This window comes from Anser cygnoides, chromosome 3 (genome assembly GCF_040182565.1).
Source record: "Anser cygnoides isolate HZ-2024a breed goose chromosome 3, Taihu_goose_T2T_genome, whole genome shotgun sequence".
NCBI classification, from domain to species: Eukaryota; Metazoa; Chordata; class Aves; order Anseriformes; family Anatidae; genus Anser; species Anser cygnoides.
Genome location: NC_089875.1, coordinates 101,588,240 through 101,607,122, shown reverse-complemented (window position 1 = coordinate 101,607,122; position 18,883 = coordinate 101,588,240).

Here is an 18,883-nt window from a genome sequence, read left to right as displayed (position 1 = left end):
TGAAATGATTTTTTTAAAGGGTAGGAAAACCAATCTTACAAATCTGGTCTTGACAATGAAGATGACTATTGGCCAATTTAAGCAGTTACCTGTAGCAGTGACTAATTAATTCACTCTGACAAGGGGGAAAAAATGATGTGTCTGAATCTTACCGCACTTATGTAATGTTGCCATGGTGCTTCTGCGCCCTGAAAACCAAATCTGGGGGAGTGATCTCATCCCAAACATACCATCAGTCCAAACCTGATTTACTGTCATCACTTCGAGACTCTGTCAATAACTAGTAATAAGGTGTTTTCATAATTCTCCTTTCCATGTTTATATTCAACATATTTCTGATGCATATGATATAAAGGATTGCACATTGAGGTTTATACCACTCCTTCACAGTCTGCAAAGAACATTTCACTCACAACAGTTAAATGATCTGTATATTGCCAAGTATCAAGCTACTGATTAGGCGTTGTCACTAATGAATGTTTTGTCTGGCCAAATGCTAACTCTCTCTGATATGCCCTGGGGACATCAGCTTTTCTAAATCATTTTGAAATCCACAACTTTTTGGAAGATGGCTTAAAACTGTTACTTTGCTTGTTAGAAGACAACCATGGGAACACATTCAATTTTGGGTGGAGTCCCCAGAGAAAAGGCTCAAAACAAAAAGGCATGATCTCAGATGACATTCTAATCCAGCCAATGTGATTGTGATAGTGGATGTTTTAAAAAGTCTGGGTCCCAGCTGGCAGAGCTGCATGACTATCAATCTTTTTGCCTAATGGAGGAGAGAATACCTTGGAGTTATTAAGCGAAGCACCAATTGCTAGAAGCACGAGGTTGTCTTCTGTGTACTTGCTTCAGATATACCAAGCATTTTGTGAAGTTTTATAATTTAACATGATAAACAGGTCATTTTGCTTTTACTTATGCTTTAAAAGCATTATCTATGTGGCACCTGACAGGCCACAGAAATTGCATTTGCAACAGAAACTGTCAGATGGGAATGACCCTTCCCATGTGACATTTGTTGACCAGTACCCTCTTCACATTGGTAATAATTTTAGGAAAAAAAAATAATAATAATTTTGATCTCCTTTAAATTTAAACAGGCATAAAATCCTGATGTTTGTCTGTTTATACCCAGCTACTTAAAGTCATAAGAAGCATGATGAAGTACCTGGGTGAGGAGTTTTAAAATCTTGGTATTATCAAAATAGTACTTTGTTTCTTATTTTGTTCTATTTGCTATCTGAATTTTGAAACTTGAGACATATAATTGAAACATTTCCCATGCAAGAGCTGGAAATATGCTCTCTTCAGTGTCACATATTCATGTGAACAGACGTTCTGACTTGGTTGGTGCATTTAAGGTTATGATATTCAAATAGATTTAATGAGGTGGGTTATTTTGTTTGTTTTGTTTAATTTATCATTATTATTTTGAAAACTTTTGACAGATTCTCTGTGAAAAATCTTTTCCTTGCTCTAAATCTTCTCTCCAAATGGACACCTCACTATTGTTCAATGGTGCCACGAAACATGCTGGGAGTTCTGTGGACTCTTAACCCCTCTTTTTGTTCAGAGTCCTTATGTATAGCTTAAGCATAAGAAACACTTAAGGCATCTTCTATGTTTCCACCTCCAGACTGCTGTTTTTTCATTTGTGCCAAGTTTTGCTTTCTGCTATATGTAATAAAAGAGACATTCTTACTGTAGTCTCTGGTGGAGCTTTTATTTTCTTTCATGTCACTTTCCTTAATTGAAATTAAAGAACCCGTAGCTTGCAAGAGCGTGATTTGTTCCTCGTGCATCAAAACATAATGCCCTTCTAGATTATCTCAGTGGGGTGCACTATGACTGCAATGCGCCAAAAACATTCTGAAAGTAAAAGTAAATAAACCAGCTGGTTTCCTGTTAAACAAAACAATGGAAAATTCCTATTAATATAAAAGAGATAGCTTGCATAAAAGATATGTTCCTTGTTCTTTGCCAGACTCACCACTTTCTTTTCTGCTCAGCAAGAAAAGAAGCACTGTGTTGCTTTTTCCTGATCAGTGACCGTGTTATCATAATGATGCTTTCTTTCCTACAATCATAAAATGTTAAAAACAAATAACTTAGAAAATTGGTAATATTACAGCTGCTCCTTGCAGTTGCATTCGTATCAGGATATATTGCTATTAGCCACTTAACTCAGCCTCAGTGTTATAGTGGAAATAGCACTTGCCTGAAATTATTACAAAAGTTTTCCTGGTAAAAGAGATATTTTCATCTCCCATAGCTGAAATCAATGTGATCACTGACTGTGACCAATAAAATGATCATTTCAACTTCAGCTGTAAACCTTTGGTAACAGGAAAAAGCTAGTATAATCCATTTACCTTCAAAGTGCCAACATGGACATCACAGCCATAAATCAGGGCTCTCATTGTACAAATAAAGAACAAAAATGATGATCCTTGCCTCTTTTTCTAAGTTCCTTGTACTAAGTATAGACATTACTTAGTGATGACAAATGTCAGGATGGCTTCCTATGTTCTGTATGTGATGCTCTCTAAAATATATAAGCATGCAACAGTGACAGAAACCACACCTGTCTTCAACAGGAAGCTCCTAACGTAGAAGATTAAATGCCTCAAGATTTTCTTGGAATCCCCACTGTTCCACCTGTGATTATTCCAGCAAGCTGAAAAAGAATGAAGATAAAATATATCACTTCCATTTATTTAAATCTCGAAAATTACCCCAAAATACATTTAGATGACTGGAGGGATTCAGAACTTCCATGCTGTTTAACCAGGGGCTTGCTAGTTAATCAAAACCCTATTTTCTTGACAAAGAAAGTGTGTTATCTGGAAGTTAGCACATGGAAGTTAGCACACACATGTTCTCTACCTTTATAGATTGGTTCAATGTCTTGAGAAAGTCCCGAGAAGCCTCAGATTTGGAAAATATTTTGCAGTCTAGGCCAGGCCAAGTCCTGCTGCAGTTCTGAAGGAATTGCAATGGCAATGGTAAAGGTAAGGGAATTCGGAATGAAGGCAGAAGTATTGCACATCACATTCACACCAGCATATGGAACATTCTTCCACCTAACTGTTCTTGTGTAGCTAATCCAGTGCCTCATTCTACAAATAAATAGAAAGCCTTATTGTACTTGGACGCATAAAGGGAAGGTTTCTTATCTTTGTAGTTTGCAGTTCAGCTTGCTTTCACCTAATGAGCCTTGGTAAAGTTTGCACCCTGAAAGAACTGAGTTAAAAATAGCAATAAAATACAGAAATGCTTGCTGAAATGCCAGGAGTTAATCTGTGCTTGCAGTATTTCTTATGAGAGGTTATCTCGCCGATCCTCCCTCTGACTTCTTTGACACCTGGTTGTGGCTGCAACAAATTCTTGAGCTGCACTTCAACATGCAAAAGGAATGCAGGGACCCAGCACTCCCAAGGGTGCCATAGCAACAAAAACACAATCCAAAAACACATTTTTGTGTAAGTTTCTTACCAGTGTGAATACTCTTAAATATAGTGTGGAAGGTGCTTCGTCTCCAGATAAGGACTGAAGAGAACTAGTCCCTGAGGCTGAGCACCAGGGAAATGACGGCCAAGTCCTCCTGCAAATCTCACTATAACTATATGAATTTCTTTTAGCAGTTACATCACATCTGGGCTGTCACAAATGTTTTAATGAAGTGCCTGCCTTACCAGAATCATTTCAATTTCTACATGCAGAGAAGTCAATTTTCATTAACCCTGGGCAAACAAATAAACCTTCTCAAAAGTGAAGTAATTCCCCGTGTTTGGCAGTCTGCTTCCCTGAAGAGTGATTGAACTATTTGGTGAGACGTAGAAGCCTCTTGTATATTGGGGAAGTGCACCAAATGTTGAACTAAGATAATTAAACAGGTTTAATGAGCCCAGTATTCTAACTCAGTCTAAAGTTCAATGCCAATTTATATTCCAAGGTAACTATGTCTATGTTAGATACTTAAACATGACTTAACATGCCTGAAACAAAAGAAGACATCTGTGCTAGTTAGAAAAATGAGTCCAGAGACAAAACCATACAGCAAGCCTTGCACCCACATACAGACATTCTCTTTCAGTTCAAAATGGGGTCTTAGCTGCCGGGCTGGACTGGGCTGTGGTGCTCCCTGAACTACACCCAACCACTGTTTGGGAAAGGGTTAGATGACCCAGGTCAAAACCACACCAGAGACACATTGAGAGTTAAACTATGTATGACAGAGCTGTGTACTGGCTTTGTACAGCTTACTAACACAGATGCAGTATATAATTTCAGGAAGTTCATTTTTAAATGAATCAGTCTGTTCATAGTGTTAATGCATAGCCACAGTATATGTTTAAGGCTTTCCTAGTTTAAGGTGTTTTACGCTGTGAAGCATGTATCCAGGACTCTTCTGTGGCTGTAAGTACCTCCAGCCTATGTCTATATTACTAAACTCTCTTACCCTCCAAAACACAAAGCCCTCATACAAATTTCTAACTTTGAACGAGCTGTGCTAACTCCTAAATTGTGCCCAGGAACTGTTTGAGAGAGCGCCGCTTGGCCTGGGTCAAATCTGGCCAAAAACATTCCAACAATCTGACATTAGAAGGAATCTAGTTCCCATATCCAAGGTTATCCTCTGATATAGCTTAGATGTAGTTAGAGTTTGCTTTTGTCCACAGGTATGTCAGTACTAACTACAGGCAGTAAAACATTACACAAGGCAGGCCTTCCTTCAGTAATCTTGGGCCATGTCCTACGTTCAAATCCTATAGAACCACTCGATCCAAGAATTAACTCTATTAAAAAACAGAGAATATCAACTTTTTCTACACATGTAGTTTTTATACCCAAGACTTTGTATTTACAGTGGCAAAATGACATCGTTTGTCTTTTTAAAAGCTAAATATTTTCTTGAACTTAAAAAAAAAAAAGAAAAAAAGAATCGTGTATGTGACATCTATCACAATAAAATATTTTGAATTCACTAACATATGAAAAGAACATAATTAACATTTGGAGGCTGCAAATTGAAGTCTAATGAAATCTGTGGGAAGATTGCTACATACTTCAGTAAATGTAGCTTGCAGTTCCAGCAATGTTAAATTTCCAGTAACTCTATTAACTAAGTGGGAATTCCTCCAGATTTGCAGAAATATGACTGAAAGCCAAATTCAGTCTAAAATATTTTTTAAATTCCACATTAACTATGTGGAGTCCTTTCCTTCCTTATTCCTGCCCTTAATCTTACTATCAGAGGAGGTAGCCATGCATTCTGTTTCTCATTGTATTGTTTTGTGCTTTAACACACAAAATGGCATTCGCTTGGCCTTATTTTATATATTTATCATTTTTGTCCAAGAAAACACATAAAGCACCTTTCTAGCCTGTCTTTAGCATGTGCCTTTCGTAGACTACAAACTGCAGTTCCAGAGGGCATGTTTCTCCCACAGTTTGTGTGTCATATATACAATGTAGAAGTAGAATAAAAAATTCCTGTGTGATCAGCAACCTAGTTTTGCGTTCATCTGCCCTATTTCCCAAGGAGGAAACCTCCTCCTCAGCCTGTTACTCATGTCTTGGATAATTTGGAGGTAGGTCACTCCACCTAAGTAACCCAGCTGTGAAACTGCTTCATGGTCCGTAAGAAATACAAATTATGATACTTCCTCTAGAGTGCAGACTTTGACTGAAGTGACTGTTTGTTTAGACCTGAGCTAGTCTAGAACTAACACAGGTCTATGGATATCAAGAGGTTGCTCTGATTAACCCCACTGGAAGGTCTGGCCAAAACAAAAGGAAAATAAAAATGACTTACAGGGTTTCTAAAACCTTAGGCTATAAACTATTTTGTTTGTGTTAGCAGTGCTAAGAAAAGAATTGTTTGTTACCATCTCTTAAAAACATTTCTTGTAGCACAGAAGCTTCTAGTTAGCTTTATGCATGGCCTTTATTTTGTGTTTTAATTTTGTGCTTTAAATTTAAAATATCTGGCACAAAAAGACTCAAGAAAAAGGAATTTCCTACCATTTGTTTAAAATGCTATATACCCTGAGTATAAGAGCATCTTACATAGTCTTTGGTTTTGGCATATCCAATTTTGTCCTGAGATTTTTAATAATTTTAATAATAAAAATATACAGTTTTTAGGCCAACCCATTTGTATACCATGTTGTATCAGTGAAGAGGCAAAAAATAAAGATATAAATTACAGAGTCTTGTTTACACATTTTGAAGTTTTCTGTAATAAATATTGTGGACTGAGAAGGGGTGCTGAAAGAGTCATTGGATCTCCTGACCCAGTAGAGTAAAACAGGTGAGAATTTACAAATTAAGAGATTAAACTGTACTGCATAATTGCAGAATTGTAAAGGTTACTCCTGTAATCCAAAAGAAACCAGATTATAATATACTACAGAATAATTCAAACACTGCAGTCACTAAAGGGGGTAGTAATCAATAATCACTTTCAAAATAAGAGGATGTATTGAATAAAACCTTGAAGCACTCTTTTCTGACTCTAGTTCTCTTCTGCATATGCCTCCTGGATATGCAGACTTCATAAAGCAGAATAATTTTATTTCAGGACAAAGCTGTAATCCAAAATGAATTTGACAAACTGCAGAAGTGATCTCAAAACACAGGTATAAGTGCAGAACATTACTTTTCAGGTGTAATAATCATTTGCAAAAATACAGATATGGGGATAAATGAATACATATTCTTTCAGTAAAAGGTTTGGCACTGAAGCCGATATTAAAATGAATAAGAGTTAGAAGTGTCAGGCTAGTGTGAGGAAAACCATAAAGGCATATATAAACTCAAATACAGAATTAAAGACATAATGAAATAATATTTCTGTTCTATTCTGTTTGGGGAGGACTTCAGTTGGATAACTGAATCTAATTCAGGTACATGCATTATAATAAAACACAACAAAAGCATACCGTAAAAGCTTTCCACTCTAGTTGCTCCACTGAGCTGTTTTTGTTTGTTTTTGAGTGTGATACTTAACTCTTTTTATTACCTTTATTTCATAGATATTTGCATGGAGGCTGAAGAAGGATGTTAAGAACACTCATTGTGTCAGTAATATTTACTTCTGTTCACCTCTTTTTGTTAGTGAGAGAAATAGTATAAACAGATAAACTTTGTTCACCAAGTACTTAGTCTTGAATTGACTAGATAATGTGCTGCCTTCAACAGGATAAGGCTAGAGCTAAAAAGGAAGTAGACCTCAAAACTGCTTTCATTAGCACCCAAACCCCAAATCCTCGAGAAACTTCCAACAGAACAATCAACATGAACTATGTTGCAAGTTCTCCTCAGCTGAACTCACTGCCCATCTTAATTTTTTATGTTCGCTTGTTATGCTTCCTTCAATAATTCATATTAAAATAGCAATAAATAAATAAATAATGCAGTTCCTTTGAATCCTGTTTCCGACATGAGCCGGATTTACCATTCTGCTTGGTAAACGAGCAGGTTTCTGATGGCTTTTTCTTTGTTCTGGGCTCTGAAGCACCCTTGATCCCTGGGGCAGGGATAAGAGACTCCACATTCTTACCTTTTGCTCCGTGGACCTTTGACAGCTTGCAGAGAGCTGGTTACAATGGAAAACACGTGTCAGAGCACTGAACAACTCTCTCTGTTGTACCCTCTTGAACAAGCCAATTCACTTGGTGTACAGATGTGTACAAAGGCAAGAACCATACTGTGTTATTAGATGGGCACAATTTTCTTCTGGCTTCAAATCTTCAGTAATGCTGTAAATGTCATTAAACAGCAGACAACTACTTCAATGAAGGCCAACTTTACTGATGAAGAAACACATCCACTGTGTGTTTGAGATGGAAATGCAGAGAAATACTAAGCTCTCTTCAGGTGAAGAGGAAGATTATTTGCCTCAGCTGCTGTCTCTTTGTTGGGAGTTTATGGATGCTTGGCATTTTTCAGGTTTTTGTCCACTAACGGAATGAATTGTGTAAATACGGTTCAGCGTCATGCCCATATTTGTTATGCTTTGTGTCTGAACATTAGACACACGGGAATCAGTGAACTCTGTGATGGCAGATTGTAACAGAATAAAATATGGTGTCATATGTATTCATTTCTCCTTTCTCTTTTTCTTGGTATTTAAATCAGCATAATAAAAGGACAAATTCTCCCTGCACTCTCGTACTTTTGCTAATGCATTAGCAGTTATAGAATCACAATAGTCATTCTTTTCTCACCATACACCTTTACAGGCAGATTTATTCAAAGCAAAACCAAATTCTGCCCTAAAATTCTCCAAAGCCACTCTGCCCCTAACTGCCTCTTCAAAGCGATGGGCTTGGCAGTGTGCCCTGGAGGCTAGAACTCTTGGATGTTTTGAACCAAGTAGCTTTTCCTGCTCACAAGATCCTAACTTATCTGGCAGTGCAATGACCTGAATGTTCTCATTGATACTGGCCAGACCCGCGCCACTGTCTTATGTAAACCGTTCCCACTGGAGTTAGAGGAAATGGTTACTAACCACTTGTTATTAAAACCTTAGCAAAGTGTAGGGTGTTTCACAAAAAGATGATAATCCATTAAGCTTACAAGTACATGGAAAGGCCATCATTTGCACATTTTGCGGAATGACGAATGTGAAGGGCAGAGTTTCAAAGTAATAAGCACAGAGGTTCACACACTCCCTATTTCTTTATATATATACATATATATATATAGGCTGATGTATGTGTATATATATATATTGGCAGGTGGATGGATATAAAGGCAAATTGCAGCCTTGCCACGCACACAAGTTAGATCTCTTAGGCTTGTTTAGTGCAATCCCCAGGCTCAGTCATATGGGAAATACTAGGATGCCTTGCAGTACCCTGAGCTTAATTGTGGCCACACGCAGCCTTGAATTATTTCCACCGCTGCATATATAAATCAAATACAGACACATACTGGACTATATTAGCAGGAGTATACCCAGCAGGTCGAGGCAAGTGATTATTCTCTTGTACTCAGTACTTGTGCAGCTGCATCTGTAGTTATAGAGCTCTGTGGTTTTGCTTTTAGTGCCCAGCACAGCAGTGATAAGGACAATTCAGAGCAAGGCCATCAACAGACTGCTGATACGGCTGAAGATCTGGAGCACTTGATGCTGAAGGAACCGCATTTGTTTAGCTTGGAGAGGAAAAGGCTGCAGGAGGGACCTAGTAGCAGTCTTCCATTTCTTCCATTTCTGAATTATAGATAAGATGGATATATAGATAAGATGGCTTATAGATAAGATGGAACCAGACTCTTCTTAGAGCTACACAGTGAAAAGACAAAAGAGGGTGTAAGCTGAAGTAAGGGAAAATTCCTATCAGATATGAGGAAAAAAATGACAGCAAGAGTAACTGGAGCAGGCTGCCCAGAGAAGTATGGAAACTCCACCCTTGGAGATAGACAGACACAGCCCTGCACAAACCTGACCTACCTTCATAGACAGCTCTTCTTTGAGTAAGAGTCTGAACTAGACAACCTGCAAGTTTCCCTTCCAGAATGTGCCTTCCTATGTGTCTCTGATTATAAATATTTACCGTGAAAATAGGCACAAGCCTAACAGCTCATTTGACTGAGCTACTGTGCAAAATACCTGAAGCAGAGGTCAGCAGAAGTCCTTAAAATTAATGAGGACAGGACAGAAGACAAAAAAAAAAAAAAAAAAAATTGGGAGCAGGTCCCCAGGGGAAGGGGACCAGGAGATGGGGCAGGTCCCCAAGGGGAGGCAAGCCGAGAGCCAAAGGCAAAGCACAGTCCTACAGCATCTGTGCCACAGTGCTAGCATTAGGGGGCATGGACAGTCTTGGACAAGGTGAGGAGGTGAATCAGGTCCATCCAGAAACCATCAGGAGATGAGGACAGAAATGGTGTTGGAGGCAAGGCTGCAGCAAAATTCCAAGATTCATGAGGTAAGAGTGGTTAGGGCCATTAAAGCCAGTTAATGCACTCAGAACCCTGACAAATTCATGCGTTACATGCACATCTTTCCTAAACCTACATGGCACCTGTCTGAAATTATCAAATCTTGTCAAGAAAAAATGCTTAGCAACTCTGAAGACCATTTTCCACAATGCAACACAAAGTGAAACATATTTATTCTCAACAGAAAAATAATGACTAAGTGTGATACGATCAAACAAGCTTTCCTACTGCTTAATAATAAATCAAACCATTGCGTCTAGGTTTAACAAGATTCCTAAATTCCTTTGTATTCCTTAGTACTAATGCCTACTGCATTAATAGTGTTATCTCACAGGTCAGACCTATAATATTAGACACCATTTGACATTCTGACTTTTTTTCTCTATTCCAGATTTTGCAGTGTGGTCACATTTCAGGAGAAATTGAAAATGCTGTCTGAGCCAGATTCATTTCACTGAAGCACACACAGGATAAACTTGACCAGCAGACATAGATTTTTCAACTTATTTTAGAATAACTTCAACAATGTTAAATAAGCTTCCTCAGAAACTGGAAACCAATTGTTATACTTAATATCAAGATTAAATGCTGAGTGCCAGCTTTGGAACTGTTTGGAAATGTGACTCTTACAGTAACCCCTACACGTCAAAAAATATGTCACTTGTACGTGCATGTAGGGAATTGGATGGGGAAGGCAGTGTGGGTTGCTCCTGCATTGGGAAAAGGCAAACCCACTCGTGGGATTGTCTTCATCCAAGGACCTGGGTACACTTGGTAGGTGATGCAAAAGGATGGGGATATCAGGTGCGTGCCTCAAGGAGATTTAACCTTGGGAGAAACTAACCTGTAATCTGAGTTATAGGAAGACACCGCAGAACCAATGACAGGTCATCTTCACAAGGAACCATGCAAGTGCAGCAACAACTTGAGCTAAGCTGGTACTGGTGTCCAGATATTGTGTTCCGCCAGTCCCGAGTGAACGCTTTGGCAGATGAGGCCTAAATCATCCATAGTTCTTATGGACATTCTGGAAGAGGCCTATAGAATGAAAAGCAGTACCTATAGATATATCTGTTAAAGGACAGGGAACGGTGGTGGTAAGAATACCAATACACTGAAGTATATAGAACCTGAGTGTGACACAAATGTTATGGAATAAGGGGTGGAGCTGTGTGCTGGGTCGGGCTGGGATGGATTTAACTTTCCCTGCAGCGGCCCATACAGTGCTGTGCTCTGCACTTGTAGCTAGAGCACTCAGCAATAAAAGGTGGGAAAGGGGAAGGAGAGGGGGGGCTCTCGTTATGAAGATATCTGTCCTCCCAAGTAACTGCTAGACATACTGAGGCCCTGCTTCCTGGGGCATGGCTGAACATAACTCATTGATGGGAAGTAGAGAATAATCCTCTCTTTGCTTCCATGCAACCTTTATTTGTTTTTCCTCTTCCTTTTCCCTTTAATGAAATTATCTTTATCTCAACCCACAAGCCTTTTTCTTTCCATCATATTCCCCACACACACGCCTTTCAGGAGAGTGAGTGAGAGAGTGCTAGAGTGTTGTGGTGGAGTTTATCTCCACATCAGGGTAAAACCACCACAGTGACGTATGTTAAATGCATCCTTCCTAGTGGTAGGAAATTCCTCCTGCCCCTCCATATGATACATAGATTTTCATAATCAGCGGGTACCTGAATCTGGTCTTCCAACGAGCAAAGCACTTCTCACTTTTTATTGACACCCTTGAAATTTGTGCATGCTAAGAATTTCCATGAAACAGGCTCAAACCTCTATTTTTATGCATGGTTCCTAGATATTACAAAATCAGTGACAGCACTCTCCCAAGATGTCCTGAAAAAAAATAATGAAAATTTGTTAGTTTGAGTCTATGCAAAACTTTTTGCCATGAACATAAAGCAATGCTTCCCAACGTAAGATAAAGTTATTGCCAATAAGAGTGCGCATATGGGTAATGAGCTCAGAACTGCTTGAAGTCTCCGCTTACATTTTAGCAACAGCTTTTGTATTGTTTTCTTTCAGCAAAGCTCACAAACTGAACCAAGTCTTCTGTGTTCTCAGCAAATAGGAAAACTAGTTTGTCACTTCCTACCTACTTAGGGTACTTAGGGCTCCACTCCACTGACTGCTGTTATTGTTGTTATTACCACCCCATGGAGCTGTGTGGCATACCACTGTTTTTCATCTCGAAGGTAGGTATGCTACTGATCTAGGGAGGGGAGAAGTCTGTGTTCACAGCGGGAGCCAGTGCTCCTGTTGAGTTTCTCCAGGTACCACAGAGCACGCTGGTTCTAGAGCCCCAGTGTCACAACTGCACAAGATCATTAATCAGGTGTCTGGAGTATGGTGCCTCCATGTCAGGCAGGAATCTGTTGACAGCGTGTCTGTCTGCGGGGTTTCCAGCCCCTCCTGGATCTCAGCAGCCAGCTGAAACTGTGGCAGAAGCTCTTCTCCGCTGGGAACGCTACACGCTGGTGCCGCTGCTGCTTTTCCTTCTGGGCTTCCAATACATCAACACGATATTCATTCACTAAAACACAGGGAGTTTGCAGCAGTGCAGCACAAGCCAAGCTGGCTTTTAATTGCTTAGTTTCTTGTGAACTGAAATCACTGTCTTTTGTGCAAAATCATTTTTCACTCATGCTTCCTTTGGGACGCTTTTTTTTCCTCAGTGCCAGCATGTTGTCCTTCTATGGTACTGGTATGCTGGAATCTTAATATCTACATTTATTTGCAAGAGCATTTGCAGTTTCCTAAGATCAGAACCCAAAGACAAATGGCCAGTACCAAGGGAAGGAGTCGTCATCCACTCTGACCTGGTTTCAACAAGGCAGCTATTCTTTGACTTCCTTCCCTAGAAAAGAAACACCTTATCTCAGTGTTACCCAGCCTTCTGAGTTTCTTTCCTGGTTCCTTAGAAATGGGTTTGTCAAATTTAAGCTTTTTTTCCAATAAAATCTTGGCTTATCTCTTGGAGAAATTTGTTTTCCTAGCATCGGGAACTGTCTGGAAAGCACAAATGAAGTCTACAAAAATCAAACAAATGCATTATTATTGTTACTGGTCTGACAGATTCATAGCAATTACAAAAGACCTTAAGTTCCTCTGTTCCACCCTTCTATACCATAGCAGGATCACCTGCACCTTGATTATTTCTGACAGACAACTCTCTAACCTCTTCCTGAAGTTCTTCAAAGACAGATATATGGCGACCTTCCCCAGGCAGCTTTTCAACTTTCCAGCTTTTCCATTTTCGAGTAAAGCTTTTCCAGCTTTACTATTCTTACTGTTAGAATACTTCCATGGTGTCTAACCTGGATTTTCTGATGTAATTTAAGCCCTTACATCTTGTCACATATATATATGTATAAATATATATATATATCATAGGGAGCAAAATATTTCCTTGATCCTCACTGAAGCCCTTTTCGTATTTGAAATCTGGCACTCCTTTCCCTGTCTTTTTCCCCTGACAGTCCTCCCTTGTTTTGTCTAAATAACCCTAGCTTGTTCAGGCTTCCCTCACAGGTCATGTTTTCCAGACCTCTGGCTCTTTTTGTTGATCTCCTCCTGAATATCTTCTTTTCCTCTTCCACAAGCTGAAAACCTCTGCTTCCCCAAAAACCTCACTAATGCTGAGTAAAGAATAAGGATTACTTGCTACAGCTTGCAAGCTGTATTTCGTCTTCATCTGAATGAGATATATTAAATATTTAAGTATTATCTGTGTGTGCAAGCAAATAGCAGAATAACAAGACACTTCACCGGTCTTCTTTCATTAGATCTTTCTTAGCCCTGGGTTTTTCTAACATTCCATCATTTGAATTATGAAAGAAAAACAGAGTGAAGCCCTGGACAAATTCCAGTAAATATAAGACAAATTGTAGCACTTGGTATTAATACAATTGTCAGAGGTTATTCTAAAGCCAGTACCAAGGAGACATGGAGAGGTCTGAATTACAAAGACACATTCATAACTTCAATTTTTGGCTTAAAAACATATGAAATTTAAGTCTTAAAGGTGCCTGTTCTCTTCTGGCTATGTGAGAACTACATGCATGCAGTTCTTCTAGGAAGGTACTAAATCATTACAGCTCCAAATGAAATTTACTGGACTGTGCACCTGGCTTAGGCCCTTTATTCCAGTTCATAAGAAGGGGAGTTACCTGAACACATCATTCCCATGTGACTAGAAAAGTAAGCCCTTAAGATCTGGTAGACCAAAAGAAATATTGCTAATGGGACTAAATAACCAACAGTAATGACAGAATTTTTGGCAGCAGTTGAATACAATTTGCAAAATGAATGTTACAAAAAAAAAAACACATATCTGGCATTATTTTTGCCAACTTTTTAATTAAAAATGTGAGTCATACTTCATGTAAATGTGCTTCCCAATTTTACTGACTCACTGGATTCTGTGAGAAGGAAAAGAAACCCGTTATCTGAAAAGTGCACAGACTCTTACACTTTGGTCCAAGGCCCATGGGCCATACTCAACAATGGATACTGGAACCTAAACATTTGATAGCAGGTCCTGGAAATGGGAACCCACATTTTACATTTTGATTCTTTATGTAGAGAGCTAAATGTTTATAAAGGGGATTTAAAATGAAATGCAATTGCCTACAGCTAATCAATAGGACTCTGCTGGAGCAGATTTTACGTCTCCCCTTTTCTGGAATTGGATTCTTGGTTGAGAACCACAGGGATGTAGTACCAGCAATCCACAGCTCAGTACTGTCTCCTAAACATAAGCATTTTTCAACTACAAAGCAGTATTTACTAGGCAGTTTTCTTTCGAAGCAAAACCAAAGGAGGAAGGACCCGATGATAGGGCCCATGTGCCCGGAGATAGGACAAGGGGGAATGGGTTAAACTTGCACCAGGGAAATTTAGGTTGGATATTAGGAAAAACTTCTTTACCGAAAGGGTTTTTAGGCATTGGAATGGGTTGCCCGGGGAAGTGGTTGAGTCACCATCCCTGGAGGTCTTTAAAAGACGTTTAGATGTAGAGCTTAGCGATATGGTTTAGTGGAGGACTTGTTAGTGTTAAGTCAGAGGTTGGACTAGGTGATCTTGGAGATCTCTTCCAACCTAGATGATTCTGTGATTCTGTGAAGGGCCCAGAAAGCAGAAAGCCTGAATACAGGTCCATCCCAGTGGAGTGCTGTAGGAAGGAGGCTGCATTGCCTTGCACATGAAAAATTCCTCATATTCCAACTCCCAAGAGAGCAAGAGGAGTTCACCCAGTGATAGTCCTACACCCACCAGAGAACCAGTGCTAGCAGCAAGGACTTAAACTCAGGACTCATACTCCCTTATTCCAAGTATCTTTTATTACTGAAAGATATAAGATACAAAGATTACTGAAGAAAATGCCTGTGATTATGTGCCTAAGAAAACCATTCCCAATTCTGGGGTGCAAGCTACAGTCCATAGACAAAAATCCCAAAGATATATATTTATAGTTAGTTCCACCCAGAAGCATGAATTTGATGTAGCTCAGGCCTATGTCTCAATACCAACCCACCCAATAATGAATGCTAGAGGTTTCCATTTCACTCTGACTTTTCATCCAAGGTGGGGTACACACACTTTTTGTGTACTGGAATCAAAGGAGAGTTATCAAGACATATGAAGCTACATGAGATATTTCTGCTCTTCTGTGCAAATTCTGGCTAATTGTTATCCAAAAATGTTCCTCCATCCCTCAAGCTATTCATGAAAACATTTTAAATGCCAAACCTAAAACAGAATTTTGGAGCTTTGATTTAGACTTATAGCTGAGTATTTGAGGTAGTCCTATATTCTCCTACGCAGGAAAAAGGAACTGTTTTTTTCTCAGAGTACTGAATCCAAAGTGGCTTTGAGAGACAGTGTTGCATGCCCTTCACAGAGACCTTTCACTGATTAGCTTAAGATTTTTTTCCTGGGATACTGAAGCTTGATGATCACTTGATTATACTGTGCCTGTCTTCTCTCTCAGTGTGAAAATATCAATGATGGATATACTTTTTTAGAATGAAAAGTAAGTCTGTTTCTCTTAAGCTATTGTATTCATAATTAAAATGCAAAACATGTTCTGATGGATGTGGGCCTGTCCCCACATATTTTCAGGAAAGAAAAAAATCATCTTAGGTAAAAATAACAGCATATCCATTACAATGCTATTTCTAATTTTATTTGTGATTTCCTTTTGTAAAGATTACATCTTTTAATTTTTTTATGACAGAAAAATAAATTATAAGCCCATTTGCAATCACCAAGAATACCAGTCACAACTTAAATAACTGGCTAATAATACTGAAATTGTGAGGGGAAAAAAAAAAAAAAAAAAAAGAGGAAGAAAAATTGGCTACAGGAAAGGAAATTTATTTTTAAGGAACTGGATGGAGGCTCAAGAAATTAGAATTTTGAACTTGGTTCTGTTACTGCTTTGGTGTTGCTTTCAACAAGCAGCTTAATCTTTTCTCGTTCCATTTCATTGGTAAAACAAGGACAATAACATTTCCTTACTTTATAGGAGTGTTAATAAGGATATGCATGCTAGTAAAGAAGGCTATTGTAATACTAAGTGATATGGAAAATCCTTGAAGTAATGAAAAGAGAATTTGTATTTATTTTCTTCCTTTCGACTAATGTTTAATAGTTCAGTTGTCAGCAACTGAATATTTGTCAACAAGTGAGATAGCAAACAGATAAAAGAAAATACTTTAAATTCCATGTTCTGCCTCCGCTTTTGCATACTCTATACTGCTTAGCCAAGAAAAAGTGACTGATATGAAAAAAAAAAAAAAAGGAAAAAATTTGTAGAGAACTTCTTTCCTGCTTGTGAGGAAGCATTATCTTTTTTCCAAACACTGATTTTGCAGGAAGTGAAAGCTGACATGGGGTGTATTTGCCTGAGTTAACTTGGCAAGCGTCAAGAAGAAGGTATGTTTTGCTACCTACACTTCCTGCCCTGCTGCATGTGCCTGAAGTGTAACCAGGCTCTACTTGTCAAAGGCTGTAACAGAACAAATAGCAGCAGCACAGGGATACTCCTGAGCTGGAACTCAATGACTCTTTGGGAAGACAAAGTGCAGAAAATTGAAGGTAAAGATGAAAGATGCTGTGAAGATGCCTTTATCCTCAGCTAGGTCTGAACGACTCAGTAATGAATGCAGTTCTTAGCATACATCAGAGCATCCAAAAGATGCTGAAAGTAATGATTTCCTTATTTTTCAGCCTTCAGTAGGCAAGATACCACGTAGCTGCATATACCATAAGAATTCAACTTTTATTCCAAAAATGCCCTCTTCCCCAGCCCCCCGGCTTTACCTGACTGCAAATGCTTTTAGAAGGTTTTACATTGAATATAACTTTTTTTTACCTCTCTCTCCCCCCATCCCCTCTCCTCTTTTTTTTTAAATTTATTTTTCTTTTTAATATTTGGAAAAAAAAAAAAAAGTAGAAGGCATTGACCAGACTGGGGGAGTGGGGCTTTGCAGTTCCTGAATTTTCACAGAGCAATGTTCAGATAGGAGCCTTCTCTTGGACTTTTGATCTCAGAAATGAAACAAGTGATGTTTAATGGCTGAGTGGGTAATGGTGAAAAGATTGGTTGAAAACCTGTTTCTCAGCTACATGAGATCTCTACATGGTTGAAATTATCTTTTTATTTTCATCTACCACTGTCACTGGAAAAAAAATACATATATATATATATATACATGGAAACTCCCATTAATAATGCAGGGCTCACACTACCCTGTGTTCAGATGTCCCAGAACCAGGGGGTAAAATAAATAAATAAATAAATAAATAAATAAATAAAAAAGTAGGTCTTAATCTTCTCAGAGACAAGCTAACAGAATGCATTGAAGCAACTATCTTTGTTAATTTGAAATTTCATAAAAAAGACAGGGAAAAAAGAAAAGGAACAACAGCATTTATACAAGGAAATGGAGTAAAGACTGTGACAGTAGACACTGTAAAATTTTAGATTGGTAATTAATATATTCTATAGTCAATGTTATTTCTGTAATCCTGTATTTTTCTACACTCCCTTAATATCTAAGCTGACATTTTGACTGACATTTTCATTTTCTATTTCACTCTACAAATGGAACTCACTGGAAACTTGGTTCCTGATCCATCTAAGAAATACCATTTCGTTTTTGCTTTCCCCATCTTTATTAGTAATGGTACCTTTACCAAACAGGGAGGTCTTGCAGTCTGCTTCAAAGGCAGTCACACTGTCTAATCTCTTCTTGCTTCTCTGTTAGCATCAAAGCACAAGGAGATTTAGAAAATGCACTGAAAATACTCTACTACATGTTGACAGTTACTGTAAGCAATAGCTCAGCAGTGCAAACAGCTCAAAGAAAACAGGATGCCCCCAGCCTATTGTTTTTGTGACAGATCTGGTACTGTAAGAGCAGGAAAGGGAGTAAAACTTTTAAAGAAGATAAAGAATTTTTCTATAATGGAACAGCTTGGGTGCACCAAGATGAAACTATAGCCTGAGCATCAGAGCAATTCTGTTTTATCAGAGTGTGTGATAAAAATCTTGCAATAATCAACCTACTTTAGTACTGAGACTTGACTTCATGCAATAGAGTTCTAATCATAGCAAATTTTACCTATAGTAACAAAACCAGTACCAACAGTGTGACATATCTGTTTCCATATTGTGTGGATAACATTATTAAGCTCTCTGGTATGTCTGCTTTAGCACAACGTTTAATTACATACTGCATACAGTTCTTCCCCAGCTGTGCTGAGGATCAAATCAAGGCAGATTTCCCTTTTGGCTTCCAGCCTCCCCCCAGTTGTTTTCTTACTTTGTTTCTTCCACAGAGCTCCTGTGTGATGCCAGGCTTCCTTTTAGGTAAGTATTTTACAGATGATCACTGTGTTCTTATTTTCT